Source organism: Ranitomeya variabilis, chromosome 5 (genome assembly GCF_051348905.1).
Source record: "Ranitomeya variabilis isolate aRanVar5 chromosome 5, aRanVar5.hap1, whole genome shotgun sequence".
NCBI classification, from domain to species: Eukaryota; Metazoa; Chordata; class Amphibia; order Anura; family Dendrobatidae; genus Ranitomeya; species Ranitomeya variabilis.
This window is the reverse complement of record NC_135236.1, coordinates 392098698-392118044: the sequence shown is the minus strand read 5'-3', so window position 1 is coordinate 392118044 and position 19347 is coordinate 392098698. Positions and strand designations below refer to the sequence as shown.

Genomic DNA, 19347 nt, shown 5'->3' with positions numbered 1-19347 from the left:
TGGATGCACCATCAGCATCACGTCCACTTCCCCGTACCTTGCCCCTTGCCTTAACCATTTTAAATGGACTACTGCACTATTTCAAATGCTCAACACAAATTTCTTTATTACTAGCAAAATAATATGTGATCAGTAAGCCTGCAAATCTACGATTTTTCAAACCCAAACACGAGGCAGGCCTCAGCCAGACTTAACAGACTGTATTCATTTTTTTTTTTTAAAGTTAATTTATGATAAATAGCGCTGTATAGAATTTGAGTATCACACAGCCACAAAATAAGTACACCGGCCTCCAATGCCCAAACTTAGAGCACAGAGATATATGACGGCTGTAACAAAAATACCACACTGTCAAATCTGTGGCCTTTCAATTTTTTTGGAGGCTAAATAGTGCTGTATAGAATTTGAGTATCACACAGCCACAAAATAAGTACACCGGCCTCCAATGACCTAACTTGGAGCACAGAGATATATGACAGTTGACGGCTGTAACAGAAATACCACACTGGCAAATCTGTGGCCTTTAAAATTGTTTTTAGGCTGAATAGCGCTGCATAGAATTTGAGTATCACACAGCCAAAAAATAAGTACACCGGCCTCCAATGCAAAACTTGGAACAGAGATATATGACGGCTGTAACAGAAATGCCACACTGGCAAATCTGTGGCCTTTAAAAAAATGTTTAGGCTGAATAGCGCTGTTGAGAATTTGAGTATCACACAGCCACAAAATAAGTACACCGGCCTCCAAAGCCAAAACTTGGAGCAGAGATATATGACGGCTGTAGCAGAAATACCACACTGGAAAATCTGTGGCTTTTCAAATTTTTTTTAGGCTGAATAGAGCTGTATAGAATTTGAGTATCACACAGCCACAAAATAAGTACACCGGCCTCCAAAGCCAAAACTTGGAGCAGAGATATATGACGGATGTAACAGAAATACAACACTGGCAAATCTGTGGCTTTTAAAAAAAATTTTAGGCTGAATAGCGCTGTATAGAATTTGAGTATCACATAGCCAAAAAATAAGTACACCGGCCTCCAATGTCAAAACTTGGAGCATGGATATATGACGGCTGTAACAGAAATACCACACTGGCAAATCTGTGGCCTTTGAAAAAGATTTTAGGCTGAATAGCGCTGTATAGAATTTGAGTATCACACAGCCCAAAAATAAGTACACCGGCCTCCAGCTCCAAAACTTGGAGCAGAGATATATGACGGCTGTAACAGAAATACCACACTGGCAAATCTGTGGCCTTTTAAAAAATTTTTAGGCTGAATAGCACTGTATAGAATTTGAGTATCACATAGCCAAAAAATAAGTACACCGGCCTCCAATGTCAAAACTTGGAGCAGAGATATATGACGGCTGTAACAGAAATACCACACTGGCAAATCTGTGGCCTTTGAAAAAATTTTAGGCTGACTAGCGCTATATAGAATTTGAGTATCACACAGCCAAAAAATAAGTACACTGTCCTCCAATGCCAAAACTTGGAGCAGAGATATATGACGGCTGTAACAGAAATACCACACTGGCAAACAGGGCCGGCGTCAGCACCCAGCGTACCCGGGCAACTGCCGGGGCCCTGAACAAATGGGGGGCCCACTGGTGGCCGGGACACCAGGGAGCCCTGGCTGCTCCCCCAGCATCTTCGGCACTACTTGAGCTCAGCTGTCACTTAAACAAACATGGTCGCGCACAGTGCACTCTGTAGCTGTAGTAATGATGCGGCCGGGCAGACACAGAAGCAAAGTTAAAGGCACAGTGCCGGCCCGACCGCATTATTTAGTAGCAGACACAGCTGCAGAGTGCACTGTGTGTGGCCATGTCTGACTGCCATCAAACAACGTGCCCTCCATAGCCACATTCCAGAGCAGCCTGATGAGCGACAAGCCAGGGGGAGGTGAGTGAGGCTTGTGTCTGTCTGTGTATGCATGTATGATGTGCATATCTGTGTGTATATCAGTGTGTATGACTGTATATATTTATGTATTTTTGTGAATTTGTCTTCAAATATAGGTATGTACATATCTGCATATTGTGTGTGTGCAGCGCCCCAGAGTCCTGGTCGTTGCAGTACTGTCGCTCCGCCACTAAGGGGAGTGATGGTATGTCTGATGGCACTAAAGGAGTTCACCTGACCAGGTATCACAGTCACACATTACACTTCACACTCCGGCCACCAGGGGGAGCAAAGGGTTCTATGTATTAGGCCACTCCTCACAATCTGGTAAAACTGGGGGTTGGATAGGAAGTTAGAGAGAAGCTGACTGGGTTTTGCCCAGGTAACACCTTGTGAGAGAAGAGCGTTGCTTGGGAGGATCCAGGGGGGTCCCTGTCAGGGGTGGGATCCTGGCAGAGGCCTAGCGAAAAGGACAGATCGTTACGGAGCTGCACCTGCACTTCATTGCGGCGGCATCTTAAGAAAGGACACGAAGCGAAGTATATTGTGGAGAAGTGAGAAACGAGATCACAGCACAAAGGCGATAGAACCAGTAGGAGTCGTGCCCCGAGATTGGCAACATCCTACTGAGGCGCGTAGCCGGTGGCCAGAACGCCGAGGAAGTATTGGGCTCTACGCATTACTTCAAACGAACGGCAGGGCAGTTAATTATAGGTTGGCTGCCTCACCTAAATCACCTAATGAAGACAACGGAGGCAATTGTGGGAGAGGGGCGTCTCTAGGGTCCCTATAAAATAACTCCAGGCCTACCCCGTCATACGGGTGCGTCCTATCCATATCATCTGGGGGACGGAGAGAAAGAACAGAAACATACACGACAGTTGTGAGGACTATCCCGTGGTGCTCAGCAGGGAGGTACTACAACACACAGGCACTAGAAGGTAGGCACTGATTTCCACCTGCAAAGGGAACTCTGGATGTGCCTTCGGACTGGCTGGTCTCAGCCAGCCCAGTTAACAGTGCTCTGGATTGTGGATGCCGAAGCCTTCAGTAAAGAGGTAAAGAGACTACAACCCTGTGTCCTCGTTATTTACTGTGACCTGCACCACCACCTACACCTTTTATTGGGCGCCCCTTAGCAGGACCACAGACCGGGTCAGGCCACCGTGACATCCTCAGAACCGATAGACCCGGTACCGAGTACAACGCCGTCCTGTGTCTGGGGACCGCTCCATGTGTGTGTGCATGTCTGCGTATTGTATGTGTATATCTGTGTATTTTACTGTATGTGTGTGCTGTGCATGTCTCCGTATTGTGTGTGTGCATGTCTGCGTACTGTGTGTATGCATGTCTGCGTACTGTATGTGTGCATGTCTGCGTACTATATGTGTGTGCTGTGCATGTCTGCGTACTGTATGTGTGTACATGTCTGCGTATTGTTTGTGTGCACATGTCTGCTTATTGTATGTTTGTGCATGTCTGCGTACTGTATGTGTGTGCTGTGCATGTCTGCGTACTGTATGTGTGTGCATGTCTGCGTACTGTATGTGTGTGTATGTCTGAGTACTGTATGTGTGTGCATGTCTGCGTACTGTGTGTGTGCGCATGTCTGCGTACTGTGTGTGTGCATGTCTGCGTACTGTATGTGTGTGCATGTCTGCGTACTGTATGTGTGTGCATGTCTGCGTACTGTATGTGTGTGCATGTCTGCGTACTGTGTGTGTGCATGTCTGAGTACTGTATGTGTGTGCATGTCTGCTTATTGTATGTTTGTGCATGTCTGCGTACTGTATGTATGTGTATGTTTACGTATTGTATATGTACATGTCTGCGTATTGTGTGTGTGCATGTCTGCGTATTTTGTGTGTGCAAATCTGCCTATGTGAAGGATGAGGGGGAAGGCTAGGCCCTGTGTAGTATATCTATATTTCTCCTCCGTATCTGTGCATCATGAATCATGGTATGTGGGCCCACTGAGACTCTTTTGCCCGGGGCCCACAAAAACCTGGAGCCGGCCCTACTGGCAAATCTGTGGCCTTTCAAATTTTTTTTATGCTGAATAGCACTGTATAGAATTTGAGTTTCACGCAGCCAAAAAATAAGTACACCGGCCTCCTACGACCTAACTTGGAGCAGAGATATATGATGGTTGTAACAGAAATACCACACTGGCAAATCTGTGGCCTTTCAATTTTTTTTAGGCAAAATAGTGCTGTATAGAATTTGACTATCAGACAGCCACAAAAAAAAATACACCGGCCTCCATTGACCAAACTTGGAGCACGCATATATATGACGTCTTTTTCGGTGAATTCAAAACATAAAAAAAAGGGGGCACAAGGGTAGCACACACAACTACGTATGCCTGACAAACTATAATTTTTCAACAGGTCTCAGTCTGACAGAACAGACTGTATATTTTTTTTTGGGGGGTGGAATCTTTGGGAGAAAAAAAAGGTATATTGACAGTAAATAATTTGCAGCAAACAGTTATGGAGCTTTGGGAAGGATTCAGTGGGACCAAAGGACGCACATACAGTGCCTGCAGGCCTAGCACTGATGTGGATATGCTGTGCCCTGCCTACCTAGCACTGCAATATTGGGACCCATGAAGTAGCCTTAAAAAGGACTGTTGGTTTCTGAGGAGTTGTGGATGTAAGAGTTGCAGCCCTACACTAACTCTAAAACCACGATTCTGACCCTATCTCGGCAGCAGCTCTCCCTACTTTCCCTGAAACAGGAACAGAATGCAGAGAGCAGGGCGGCGCCTGGTCTCTTATACTCGGGATGATGCTGTACGGCCCAGCCAATCACTGCACAACCACAACAAAGCTGCGTTTCATGGCCTGGCAGACAATCCCTGCACCGTGATTAGGTCTCTAAAGTCCGCCAAAACTGCTGGGTGGAGACTGCAGTTACTGCCGTATAATCCCGGAAATGCTCGCCGAGTACGCCGAGCATAGCAATACTCGGGTGAGTAACGAGTAGTGGCGAGCACGTTCGCTCATCACTACTATTAACCCTTCATTTATGATGTTTCATAAAATTATACAGATGTAAAGCAGACAAGTGGTAAATGTTATTTATTAACTATTTAGTATGACATAACTTTCTGGTTTAAGGGCATACAAATTAATGGTTTGAAAACTGCTAAATTTTTAACATTTTAATCAAGTTTCTGATATTTTCTCAAATAAGTGCAAGTCCTATGAAATTAATTTTACCACTATCATGAACTACAATTTGTCATTAAAAACAATCACTGGGATCCATTGAATCTATCGAGAGTTATTACTTATAACTAGTGTTGAGCGATACCGTCCGATACTTGAAAGTATCGGTATCGGAAAGTATCGGCCGATACCGGCAAAGTATCGGATCCAATCCGATACCGATACCCGATACCAATACAAGTCAATGGGACTCAAGTATCGGTATTCCTGATGGTTCCCAGGGTCTGAAGGAGAGGAAACTCTCCTTCAGACCCTGGGATCCATATAAATGTGTAAAATAAAGAATTAAAATAAAAAATATTGCTATACTCACCTGTCCGACGCAGCCTGGACCTCAGCGAGGGAACCGGCAGCGTTGTTTGTTTAAAATTCGCGCTTTTACTTGGTTACGTGAAGTCCCGGCTTGTGATTGGTCAGGGCGGCCATGTTGCCGGGACGCGGACCAATCACAGCAAGCCGTGACGAAATTACGTCACGGCTTGCTGTGATTGGTCCGCGTCCCGGCAACATGGCCGCCATTAACCAATCACAAGCCGTGACGTCACTGGAGGCTGGACACACGCGCTTTTTAAAATACGCGCATGTCCAGCCTCCCGTGACGTCACGGCTTGTGATTGGTTAATGGCGGCCATGTTGCCGGGACGCGGACCAATCACAGCAAGCCGTGACGTAATTTCGTCACGGCTTGCTGTGATTGGTCCGCGTCCCGGCAACATGGCCGCCCTGACCAATCACAAGCCGGGACTTCACGTAACCAAGTAAAAGCGCGAAATTTAAACAAACAACGCTGCCGGTTCCCTCGCTGAGGTCCAGGCTGCGTCGGAGAGGTGAGTATAGCAATATTTTTTATTTTAATTCTCTCTTTTACACATTATTACATTAATGTTGTTGCGATACCCGATACCCGATACCACAAAAGTATCGGATCTCGGTATCGGAAATTCCGATACAGCAAATATCGGCCGATACCCGATACTTGCAGTATCGGAATGCTCAACACTACTTATAACGCTAACTCGTTATAACTCTCTTGCACCACTCCAGTCTGTCCTCAACTCTGCTGCCCGGCTAATCCACCTCTCTCCTCGCTACTCCCCTGCTTCTCCCCTTTGCAAATCCCTCCACTGGCTCCCAATTCCCCAACGAATCCAGTTCAAACTACTAACACTGATCTACAAAGCCATCCACAACCTGTCCCCTCCCTATATCTCTGAACTAATCTCCCAATACCTTCCCTCACGTAACCTCCGATCCTCCCAAGACCTCCTACTCTCCACCACACTTATTCGGTCCTCACACAACCGCCTCCAAGATTTCTCCCGAATATCCCCCATCCTCTGGAATTCCATGCCTCAACACGTCCGACTATCCACCACCCTCGGATCCTTCAGACGGAACCTGAAAACCCATCTCTTAAAGAAAGCCTACAGCCTGCAATAACCTTTCTGCCGCCTCGCCATCGCCAGAGCAGCCCCCTCACCACCGCCAGAGCTGCTGCACCTCCGACCTTCTGTCTCTTCCCCACTATCCCATAGAATGTAAGTCCGCAAGGACAGGGTCTTCTCCCCTCTGTACCAGTCTGTCACTGTAAACGTGATTACTGTAAATGATATTTATAACCCTGTATGTAACCCCTTTCTCATGTACAGCACCATGGAATTAATGGTGCTATATAAATAAATAATAATAAATAAATAATTATAAAATTACACTGGTCAGAATTGAAAAAAAATGGCCTTGTTAGGAAGGTGAAAACAGGCTTTGGGGTGAAGGGGTAAAAAAATGGAAAATCCAAGTAATTAAAAAACATAATTTTTCATTGAGGTTAAAGTAAAGGATATTCATGGAAAACACCAATTACGAACAAATTTAAAAACAATTAAAAATTGCACAATCCATGTCCACAATAACAAAACAGACTCAGGCCGGCGTCACACTCAGCGTATGAAAATACGGTCCGTTTATTACGGCCGTAATACGCAGAAATGTTCCAAAAATAGTGATCCGCATGTCATCCGTAGGCAGAGTGTGGCAGCGTATTTTGGGCATGTCATCCTCCGTATGTAATCCGTATGGCATCGGTACTGTGAGATTTTCTCGCAGGCTTGCAAAAACAACATCTAATGGATTTATGGGCTCAAATGTTTGTTAAAATATATATCCAGTATATATACATATATATATATATATATATATCATTGAGACACACATATATATATATATATATATATATATATATATATATATATATATATATATATATATATATACTGTACTTATATTTAATTCAGCGCGAGATTGCAGAAAAGCCGGTAATTCAATTGCCGGCTTTTCATTTCTCCTTCACAAACCCGACATGAAATGAGACATGGTTTACATACAGTAAACCATCTCATATCCCCTTTTTTTTGCATATTCCACACTACTAATGTTAGTAGTGTGTATATGCAAAATTTGTGCGCTGTAGCTATTAAATTAAAGGGTTAAATGGAGGAAAAAATTGGCGTGGGCTCCCGCGCAATTTTCTCCGCCAGAATGGTAAAGCCAGATACTGAGGGCAGATATTAATAACCTAGAGAGGGTCCATGGTTATTGGTGGGAGCCCACGCCAATTTTTTCCGCCATTTAACCCTTTAATTTAATAGCTAGAGCGCAAAAATTTTGCACATACACACTACTAACATTAGTAGTGTGGAATATGCAAAAAAAAGGAGATATGAGATGGTTTACTGTATGTAAACCATGTCTCATATCCTGTCGGGTTTGGGAAGGAGATAGCAAAAGCCGGCAATTGAATTACCGGCTTTTATGCTATCTAGCGCTGAAGTTAATATAAATATATATATATATATATATATGTGTCTCACTGACACATATATATATATATATATATATATATATATATATATATATATATACTTATTCTATGTGTACACATTTATTCTACCTATTCTATTCTGTCAGTGTGATTTTACTGTACACCGGCTTTTCTAGAGAACACCGCTGCGTATTTCTCGCAAGTCACACGCATGGTCCGTGTGTAATCCATATTTTTCTCGCCCCCATAGACTTTCATTGGCGATTTTTTTGCGCAATACGGTGACAAACGCAGCATGCTGCGATTTTCTACGGCCGTACAAGACCGTATAATACGGATCAGTAAAATACGGCAGATAGGAGCTGGGCCATAGAGAATCATTGTACCGTATGCAATCCGTATTTTCTGCACCTCTCATACGTCCGTAAAACTCGCTAGTGTGACGCCAGCCTCAGCCCAAAACAGGTGAATGCTTTTACAAGGAAGCAGGATTTTGATTATATGCATTGGGATTTTCTGTTTCTCGCAAGAATCTATTTATTTCGTACCCTGGATTTGGTATTTATTTGACTTATATTTTTTGTTCTCAGTGCCTCTTCCTTTATTGACATTTTCTTGCGTGAAATTTGATGTGGTGTTATTTATTTTTTCCATTGCTCACCCTAATTTTATTGTATAGCTGTAGCTATTGTATTATCAGATCAGTATGTTCATTTATCACTGATCACACTTTTGACATTTATTAACCAGCATTTCATATAGATTTAAGAACTTATTCTTATTGAGGATTGCTGGAATTTTTTATATATTGATATCTATAAATATTCATTTGCTTTATATTGGTCTGTTAACATCTCCCTTTAGGACACAGGCGTTTTGTAACACAGTCCATTATATGCCATGTGAAGGCATTTACCACCTACTTGTGCAATTTTTAATTGTTTTAAAACTTGTTTGAAAATAGTTTATTTTTGCATAGTTTGTTTTTCTGTCTACTAGCCACAAAAAGTATCATTTAAGCCTATGTCCATCAGGTACAATGAAAGTTACAGCATCTGGTAAAGGTAAATAAAATTCCATCTTTATTTAACCCCTTACCCTCTTTACTCCGCAGCCCATTTTCATTTTTGCATATCTGTGTTTTGCTCCCCTGCATCCCGGAGCCCTCACTTTTTTACTTTTCTTGTCAATATGGCCATGTGAGGGCTTGTGTTTTGCGGGACGAGTTGTACTTTTGAACGACACCATTGGTTTTACCATATCATGTACTGGAAAACAGAAAAAAAATTCCAAGTGCGGTAAAATTGCAAAAAAAGTGAAATTCCACAATTGTTTTTAGTTTGTTTGTTTTTTACCAAGTTCACCAAGTGCTAAAACTGACCTGCCATTATGATTCTACAAGTCATTACAAGTTTGTTGATACAAAACATGTCTTGGTTCTTTTTATTTACCATAGATTTTCAACCCATTTTTTTAGGCTGAAAGTGCCCCTCTTGGCTTATAATCAAGTCATTGTCCCAGGGGGTCGGTGGGGGAGGGGGAGTGGCGGCTGTCACATCATACTCACCCCCACCAGATGCGTCTCTGCAGTCCCTGCTTCTCAGATGGTCTATGGTTCCAGCAGCTCTTCCTGTGTTCAGCGGTCATGTGGTACCGCTCATTAAAGTAATGAATATGCACGCGACTCCACTCCCATAGATGTGGAGCGCATATTCATTACTCTAACCCCTTCATGACCCAGCCTATTTTGACCTTAATGATCTGGCCGTTTTTTTTGCAATTCTGACCAGTGTCCCTTTATGAGGTAATAACTCAGGAACGCTTCAACAGATCCTAGCGGTTCTGAGACTGTTTTTTGTGACATATTGGGCTTCATGTTAGTGGTATATTTAGGGCGTTTATTTGTGAAAAAAATGGAAATTTGGCTAAAATTTTAAAAATTTCGCAATTTAAAATTTTGAATTTTTATTCTGTTAAACCAGAGAGTTATGTGACACAAAATAGTTAATAAATAACATTACCCACATGTCTACTTTACATCAGCACAATTTTGGAAACAAAATTTTTTTTTTGCTAGGAAGTTATAAGGGTTAAAATTTGACCAGTGATTTCTCATTTTTACAATGAAATTTACAAAACCATTTTTTTAGGGACCACCTCACATTTCAAGTCAGTTTGAAGGGTCTATATGGCTGAAAATACCCAAAAGTTACACCATTCTAAAAACTGCACCCCTCAAGGTACTCAAAACCACATTCAAGAAGTTTATTAACCCTTCAGGTGCTTCACAGCAGCAGAAGCAACATGGAAGGAAAAAATGAACATTTAACTTTTTAGTCACAAAAATTATCTTTTAGCAACAATTTTTTTATTTTCCCAAGGGTAAAAAGAGAAACTGGACCCCAAAAGTTATTGTACAATTTGTCTTGAGTATGCCGACACCCCATATGTGGGGGGAACCACTGTTTGGGCGCACGACAGGGCTTGGAAGGGAAGGAGCGCCATTTGACTTTTGAATGAAAAATTAGCTCCAATCGTTAGCGGACACCATGTCGCGTTTGGAGAGCCCCTGTTTGCCTAAACATTGGAGCTCCCCCACATGTGACCCCATTTTGGAAACTAGACCCCCCAAGGAACTTATCTAGATGCATAGTGAGCACTTTGAACCCCCAGGTGCTTCACAATTTGATCCGTAAAAATGAAAAAGTACTTTTTTTTCACAAAAATTTTTTTGAGCCTCAATTTGTTAATTTTCACATGGGCAACAGGATAAAATCGATCCTAAAATTTATTGGGCAATTTCTCGTGAGTACACTGATACTTCACATGTGGTGGTAAACCACTGTTTGGGCACACGGCAGGGCTTGGAAGGGAAGGAGCGCCATTTGACTTTTTGAGTGAAAAATTAGCTCCAATAGTTAGCGGACACCATGTCGCGTTTGGAGAGCCCCTGTGTGCCTAAACATTAGAGCTCCCCCACATGTGACCCCATTTTGGAAACTAGACCTCCCAAGGAACTAATCGAGATGTGCGGTGATCACTTTAAAACCCCAAGTGCTTCACATTTATAACGCAGATCTGTGAAAATAAAAAATCATTTTTCTTTCCTCAAAGATGTTTTAGCAAGCAATTTTTTATTTTCACAAGGGTAACAGGAGAAATTGGACCCAAATAGTTGTTGCCCAGTTTGTACTGAGTACACTGATACCCCATATGTGGGGGGTAAACCACTGTTTGGGCACACGTCAGGGCTCGGAAGGGAAGTAGTGACTTTCAAAATGCAGACTTTGATGGAATGGTCTGCGGGCGTCACGTTGCATTTGCAGAGCCCCTGATGTGCCTAAACAGTAGAAACCCCCCACAAGTGACCCCATTTTGGAAGCTAGACCCTCCAAGGAACTTATCTAGATGTGTGGTGAGCACTTTGAACCCCCAAGTGCTTCACAAAAGTTTATAACGCAGAGCTGTGAAAATAAAAAAAAATTTTTCATTCATCAAAAATTATGTTTTAGCAAGCAATTTTTTATTTTCGCAAGGGTAACAGGAGAAATTGGACCCCAATAATTGTTGCCCAGTTTGTCCTGAGTATGCTGGTACCCCATATGTGGGGTAAACCACTGTTTGGGTGCACGTTGGGGCTCGGAAGGGAGGGAGCACCATTTGACTTTTTGAACGCAAGATTGGCTGGAATCAATGGTGCCGCCATGTTGCGTTTGGAGACCCCTGATGTGCCTAAAAAGTGGAAACCCCTCAATTCTAATGCCAACACTAACCCCAACTTACCCCTAACTCTAATCCCAACTCTAGCCATAACCCTAATCACAACCCTAACCCCAACACACCCCTAACCACAACCCTAACCCCAACACACCCCTAACCCTAATCCCAACCCTAACCACAACCGTAACCCCAACCATAACCCTAACCACAAGCCTAATCTTAACCCTATTTCCAACTCTAGCCCTAATTCCAACCCTAACTCTAATTCCAACCCTAACCCTAAGGCTATGTGCCCACATTGCAGATTCGTGTGAGATTTTTCCGCACCATTTTTGAAAAATCCACAGGTAAAAGGCACTGCGTTTTACCTGCGGATTTACCACAGATTTCCAGTGTTTTTTGTGCAGATTTCACCTGCGGATTCCTATTGAGGAACAGGTGTAAAACACAGCGGAATCCGCACAAAGAATTGACATGCTGCGGAAAATACAACACAGCGTTTCCATGCGGTATTTTCCGCACCATGGGCACAGCGGATTTGGTTTCCATAGGTTTACCTGGTGCTGTAAACCTGATGGAAAACTGCTACAAATCCGCAGCGGCCTATCCGCTGCAGATCCGCAGCCAAATCCACACCGTGTGCAAATAGCCTAATTCTAACCCTAACCCTAGTTCTATCCCTAATTCTAACCCTAGCCCTAACCCTAAGCCTAGCCCTAACCCTAACCCTAACCTTAGCCCTAACCCTAACCCTAGCCCTAACCCTAACCCTAACCCTAGTGGGAAAAACATTTTTTTTCTTTATTTTATTATTGTCCCTACCTATGGGGGTGATAAAGGGGGGGGGGTCATTTATTTTTTTTATTTTGATCACTGTGATGACGGTTTTATCACAGTTATCAAAATGTAGCTGGAACGAATCTGCCGGCCGGCAGATTCAGCGGGCGCACTGCGCATGTGCCCTCCATTTTGGAAGATGGTGGAACCCATGGAGAAGACGGACGGACACCAGGAGGCTTGGTAAGTATGAGGGGGTGGGACTGGAGCATGGGGGGGTGGATCGGAGCACGGGGAGTGGATCGGAACACTGGGGGAGCAGACAGGAGGACGGGGGAGCGGACAGGAGGACGGAAGGGAGTGGACCACAGAACAGAGGACTGGGGAGGAGATCAGTGGCGGTGGCTGGGGGCAGATCAGGGTTTCCAGTCATGGCCGATGATATTGCAGCATCGGCCATGGCTGGATTGTAATATTTCACCACTTTTCATAGGTGAAATATTACAAATTGCTGCTCTGATTGGCTGTTTCACTTTCACCAGCCAATCAGAGCGATCGTAGCCATGGGGGGTGAAGCCACCCTCCTGGGCTGAAGTACCACTCCCTCTGTCCCTGTAGGTCGGGTGAAATTGGAGTTAACCCTTTCACCCAACCTGCAGGGACGCAATCATTCTGTGACACAGCATATGCGTCACAGGTCGGATTGGTACAGACTTTGATGACGCATACGCTATGTGACAGGTCGGGAAGGGGTTAATGAGTGGCACCATGTGACCAATGAACACAGGAACAAGCTGTCAGTGTGCGCCAGAGACCATTGGAGAAGCAGGGACTTGCAGACCATTCCAGGAAGGGTGAGTATGACTGGGAGGGTGAGCCATGCGACATTCACCTGTCCCCGTTCCACTGCCGGGCTCTGTCTTCCATATCCTCTGGCTGTGACATTCAGGTCAGAGGGCACAATGACTTGTTTAGTGCGTGCCCTCTGCCTGAACAGTCACTGCTGAGAGCCGGAAGACACAGCGGAGTGGCAGTGGAATGGGGACAGGTGAATATCACTAGTGCCAGGGGCCTGAGCAAGCACAGACACTGGCACCTGGCCCCCATAGAGAGCCAGTGTCCCCACCTGCTCAGGACCACAGCACTCATTGCCCAGTGATGAGAGGTGAGTATGTAATTTTTTTTTTAAATCGCAGCAGCATATGGGGCATATTATGCTATGGAACATCTTATGGGGCCATCAACCTTTATGGAGCATCTTAAGGGGCATAATATGCTATGGAACATCTTATGGGGCCATCAACCTTTATGGAGCATCTTAAGGGGCATAATATTCTATGGATCATCTTATAGGGCCATTATTAACCTTTGTGCAGCATTATATGGGGACTATTTTTGTATGGAGCATCTCATGGGGCCATCATGAAGTTTATGGAGCATTATATGGAACTTATTTTGTATGGAGCATCTTATGGGGCCCATCATGAACTGTATGGAGCATTATATGGGGCTCTAGATTCAATATGGATATTCAAAAACATCTAACCTACTGATGTCTCAAACAATTTTACTTTTATTGGTATCTATTTTTATTTTTGAAATTTACCAGTAGCTGCTGCATTTCCTACCCTAGGCTTATACTCGAGTCAATAAGTTTCCCTGTTTATTGTGGCAAAATTAGGGGGGTCGGCTTATACTCGAGTATATATGGTAAGTGTTGAAAAAAAATCTAAAGTTTGTTAAAAAAAACAATTGCGTCATTTTACGAGATACATAGCGTCTTAATTTTTTTGTGATCTGCGGCTGAGAGTGGGATTTTTTTTGCGTGCCTAGCTGACGTTTTTAATAATACCATTTTGGTGTAGCTGTAATCTTTTCATCACCCGTTATTGAATTTTAATGCAATGTTGCGACGATCAAATAAACATAATTTTGGCCTTTTGAATTTTTTTTGGGCTACGCCGTTTACCAATTGGATTAATTCTTTTATATCTTGATAGATTGGGCGATTCTGAATGTGGCGATACCAAATGTGTGTATTTTTTATTTTTTTTAATTGTTTTGTTCTGAATGGGGCGAAAGCTGGGTGATTTGAACTTTTATATATATATATGTTTTTTAAAACATTTTGTTTTTACTTTTCACTTGCTTCAATAGTTTCCGGCAATCCGGCAAAGACAACTTCAGGGATCTTCTGTAGACCTTGGGTTGTCATTTTATTCCGTCGCTGACCCATGGGCGGGATTAGTGACGCTCTCCCGGCATGATCACATTAAATGCCACCATCAGAGATTGACAGCGGCATTTAACAAGGTAACAGCCGGGGGTGGATCACGATTCCACCTACAGATGTTTGGGGCATATGTCAGTTGTTCAAAACAGCTGACATGTGTCGGGAAACATGTGGGCTCAGCGCCAGACCCCACATCAAAGGGAGAGACATGACTTGTGCAGTACATGTATGGCACATGTGGTGAAGTGGTTAATTACTGGGTCAATTTTAATCCCTTCATAACCTTGGGATTTTCCATTTTTCCATGTTCGTTTTTTGCTCCCCTCCTTCCCAGAGCCATATCTTTTTTATTTTCCATCAATATGGCCATGTGAGGGCATATTTTTTGTGAAACAAGTTGTACTTTTGAACGACATCATTGGTTTTAGCATGTTGTGTACTAGAAAACGGGAAAAAAATTCCAAGTGCGGCGAAATTGCAAAAAAAGTGCAGTCCCACACTTGTTTTTTGTTTGGCTTTTTTACAAGGTTCACTAAATGCTAAAAGTGACCTGCCATTATGATTCTCCAGGTCATTACGAGTTCATAGACACCTAGGTTATTTTTTATCTAAGTGGTGAAAAAAAATTCCAAACTTTGCTAAAAAAAGAAAAAAATTGCGCCATTTTCCGATACCCGCAGTGTCTCCATTATTTATGATCTGGGGTCGGGTGAGGGCTTATCTTTTGCGAGCCAAGCTGGCATTTTTAATGATGCCATTTTGGTGCAGATATGTTCTTTTGATCGCCCGTTATTGCATTTTAATGCAATGTCGCGGCGACCAAAAGAACGTAATTCTGGCGTTTCGAATTTTTTTCTCGCTACGCTGTTTAGCGATCAGCTTAATGCTTTTGTTTTATTGATAGATCGGGCGATTCTGAACACGGCGATACCAAATATGTGTAGGTTCGATTTTTTTATTGATTTATTTTGAATGGGGCGAAAGGGGGGTGATTTAAACTTTTATATTATTTTTATTTTTTCACATTTTTTTTTACTTTTTCTTTTTACTTTTGCCATGCTTCAATAGCCTCCATAGGAGGCTATAAGCTGGCACAATGCAATCGGCTCTGCTACATAGCAGCGATCATCAGATTGCTGCTATGCAGCAGAAATGCAGGTGTGCTATGAGCGCCGACCACAGGGTGGCGCTCACAGCTACCAGGGATCAGTAACCATAGAGGTCTCAAGGACCTCTATGGTTACAATACAGAAGCATCGCTGACCCCCGATCATGTGACGGGGTCAGCGATGCGCTCATTTCCTGCCACCAGGCCGGAAGCGCCGGTTAAATGCCGCTGTCTGTGTTTGACAGTGGCATTTAACTAGTTAATAGCGGCGGGTGAATCGCGATTTCACCCGCCGCTATTGCGGGCACATGTCAGCTGTTCAAAACAGCTGACATGTTGCGGCTTTGATGCAGGCTCAACGCCGGAGCCCGCATCAAAGCGGGGGTTCTGATCTCGGATGTACTATCCTGTCCAAGGTCAGAAAGGAGTTAATCTTATTTATCAGGTCAAATTTTTTAGGTCTGACCAATGTCATTTTATGACGTATTAAGTCTGGAACGCTTCAACAGATCTCGGTGATTCTGAGGTTGTTTTTCATGACATATTACACTACATGATAGTGATAACATTTGTTCAATATGATTTGCATTTATTTGTGAAAATATTGTAAATTTGGCCAAAATTTTAAAAATTACCACAATTTTCAATTTTTTAATTCTTATGCCCTCAAACTAGGGTTGAGCGACTTTCATTTTTTTAAGATCGAGTCGGGTTTCGTGAAACCCGACTTTGTCCAGAGTCGAGTTGAGTGCAGTCGGCCGATTATCGCTAAAAGTCGGGGATCGACCGAAACACGAAACCCAATGCAAGTCAATGGGGAAGCATAGTCGGCAGTGAGTGGAGGCCAGGAAAACACCTACAGTGCCCATTTTAATGCCAAAAACATCCATTCTTGTTTCTGAAGCTTGTCAATCTTAATTAACTTTATAATAATAGTTGGGCATAGGAAATTGGGGGTCATTTGGCAAAAGTTGTGGGGGGTAGGGCTGGTTCAAGCCTTTAGTGGGCTCAGGAAACGTGGACTACGTCACGGCGGTGGAGCAGGGAGAGGTAAGTATTTCAACGTTGCAAGTGCTGTGATCCTGAGCAAGCAGGGGGGGCCCACTCGTTCGCATTGGCACTGGCACAGGGCCCCTCAAAGTACGGCGGTGTGTTTGCATGGCGGGGGCGCCTCCCACCAGCAGCGACACTTTTGCGTACTCTGAGGGGCCCTGTGCCAGTGACGTCGCCAACGAGTATCCCCCCCCCCACCTGATGAAGGAACCTGCACTTTCATCTGCACCTTCCTCTTTGTCCCTGTGTAAGGTGGTATAACATGCGGGAAGGGGAACCTTACTTTCAGCAGGGTCAGATTCTGGCTGTGTAGAGTGCAAGGGGAATGTAGTGGTCTAGGTCAATGTACCAGCAGACTCATCTAGCAGTGGCTGGGCAATGGGCAGGATGAGGAGAAAACAGATATAGGGCCAAAAAATAAAGTAGGCTAAATGCAGTTCAAAATTGGTAACAGGACTAAACAGGCAGCATTGCTTTGTTCAGTGGAGTAGCAAACCCAAGAGCAGCAGACAGTGTTTCAAGGGCCCAACCACACTAGTAGGCCAAATGCAGTTTAATATCTGATACTATAGGCCGAAAGCCAGAAGGTAGAAGCTCAGCTGTATTCAGTTGAGGGCAACACCAGGGAGGGGCAGACACCGTTAGTAGGCCGTAACCAAAGTTGAAGGCCAAATGCAGTTTAATATCTGATACTATAGGCCGAAAGCCAGAAGGTAGAAGCTCAGCTGTATTCAGTTGAGGGCAACACCAGGGAGGGGCAGACACCGTTAGTAGGCCCTAACCACCAATTTTTAAAAACACAGCACTTAATGAGAGCCAGAAGGTTGAAGCTCAGCTGTATTCAGTTGAGGACAAACACCAGGCATGGGCAGACACCGTTAGTAGGCCCTAAACACCATTTTTTTATTAAAACACAGCACTTAATGAGAGCCAGAAGGTTGAAGCTCAGCTTTATGCAGTTGAGGACAACACCAGGGAAAGGCAGACACCGTTAGTAGGCCGTAACCAAATTTGAAGGCCAAATGCAGTTTAATATCTGATACTATAGGCCGAAAGCCAGAAGGTGGAAGCTCCGATTTAGACAGTGGAGGACAATTTGAATTAGGGACTGCAGTCAGACTTAGTAGGCTGTCCCCTGTGGACCATGCATCCACCACATTAACCCATTGCGCCTTAATGGACACGTAATCTTCCGTGGCCATGCCTACAGGTCCATGCGTCTGTTGTCAGGTGCACCTTTGTACTCACCGATTGCCAGAGTGCATGGACAATGCGGTCTTTTACATGCTGGTGGAGGGTTTGGATGGCTTTTCTCGCAAAAGAAGTGTCGACTGGTTAGCTAGTAGCGTGGTACGGCGTAGTCCATCATGGCCTTATTAATAGTAAATAAAATATATAACTAGGCTCTATGAACTTTTAAATAGGTTCCAGGGGTACACGGGCAGCATTGGTGTGGTCAGTGGAGGAGTATTGCAAGTAGGGGCCGCAGACAGGCTATCAAAGGCCTAAAATAACTAACAATAGGCAGGCATGGCAGTTTAAAATCGGTTACATGGATACACAGGCAGGCAGTATTGTGGTCAGTGGAGGAGTATTGCAAGTAGGGGCCGCAGACAGGCTATCAAAGGCCTAAAATAACTAACAATAGGCAGGCATGGCAGTTTAAAATCGGTTACATGGATACACAGGCAGGCAGTATTGTGGTCAGTGGAGGAGTATTGCAAGTAGGGGCCGCAGACAGGCTATCAAAGGCCTAAAATAACTAACAATAGGCAGGCATGGCAGTTTAAAATCGGTTACATGGATACACAGGCAGGCACTCCAGGCAGTATTGTGGTCAGTGGAGGAGGATTGCAAGTAGGGGCCGCAGACAGGCTATCAAAGGCCTAAAATAACTAACAATAGGCAGGCATGGCAGTTTAAAATCGGTTACATGGATACACAGGCAGGCAGAATTGTGGTCAGTGGAGGAGGACTGCAAGTAGGGGCCGCAGACAGGCTATCAAAGGCCTAAAATAACTAACAATAGGCAGGCATGGCAGTTTAAAATCGGTTACATGGATACACAGGCAGGCACTCCAGGCAGTATTGTGGTCAGTGGAGGAGGATTGCAAGTAGGGGCCACAGACAGGCTATCAAAGGCCTAAAATAACTAACAATAGGCAGGCATGGCAGTTTAAAATCGGTTACATGGATACACAGGCAGGCAGTATTGTGTTCAGTGGAGGAGGATTGCAAGTAGGGGCCGCAGACAGGCTATCAAAGGCCTAAAATAACTAACAATAGGCAGGCATGGCAGTTTAAAATCGGTTACATGGATACACAGGCAGGCAGTATTGTGGTCAGTGGAGGAGGATTGCAAGGAGTGTCTGACACAGTTAGTACTCCAAAAAAAAAAAAAAATTTAATGTCTCGCAAAACAACTATAAGTAAAAAAAAGGGTGGCATGTGTAGGTACTGGGGTGGGCTCATCTGCAGAGTTTATGACAAAGTA

At 44.0% G+C, this 19347-nt stretch overlaps 1 protein-coding gene across 1 annotated transcript in view; it reads right to left on the bottom strand.

The window, feature by feature from the left end:
* Positions 1-19347, bottom strand: part of PPP1R3A (protein phosphatase 1 regulatory subunit 3A) — a 209052-nt gene that overhangs the window by 38911 nt on the left and 150794 nt on the right. The window lies entirely within an intron of this gene.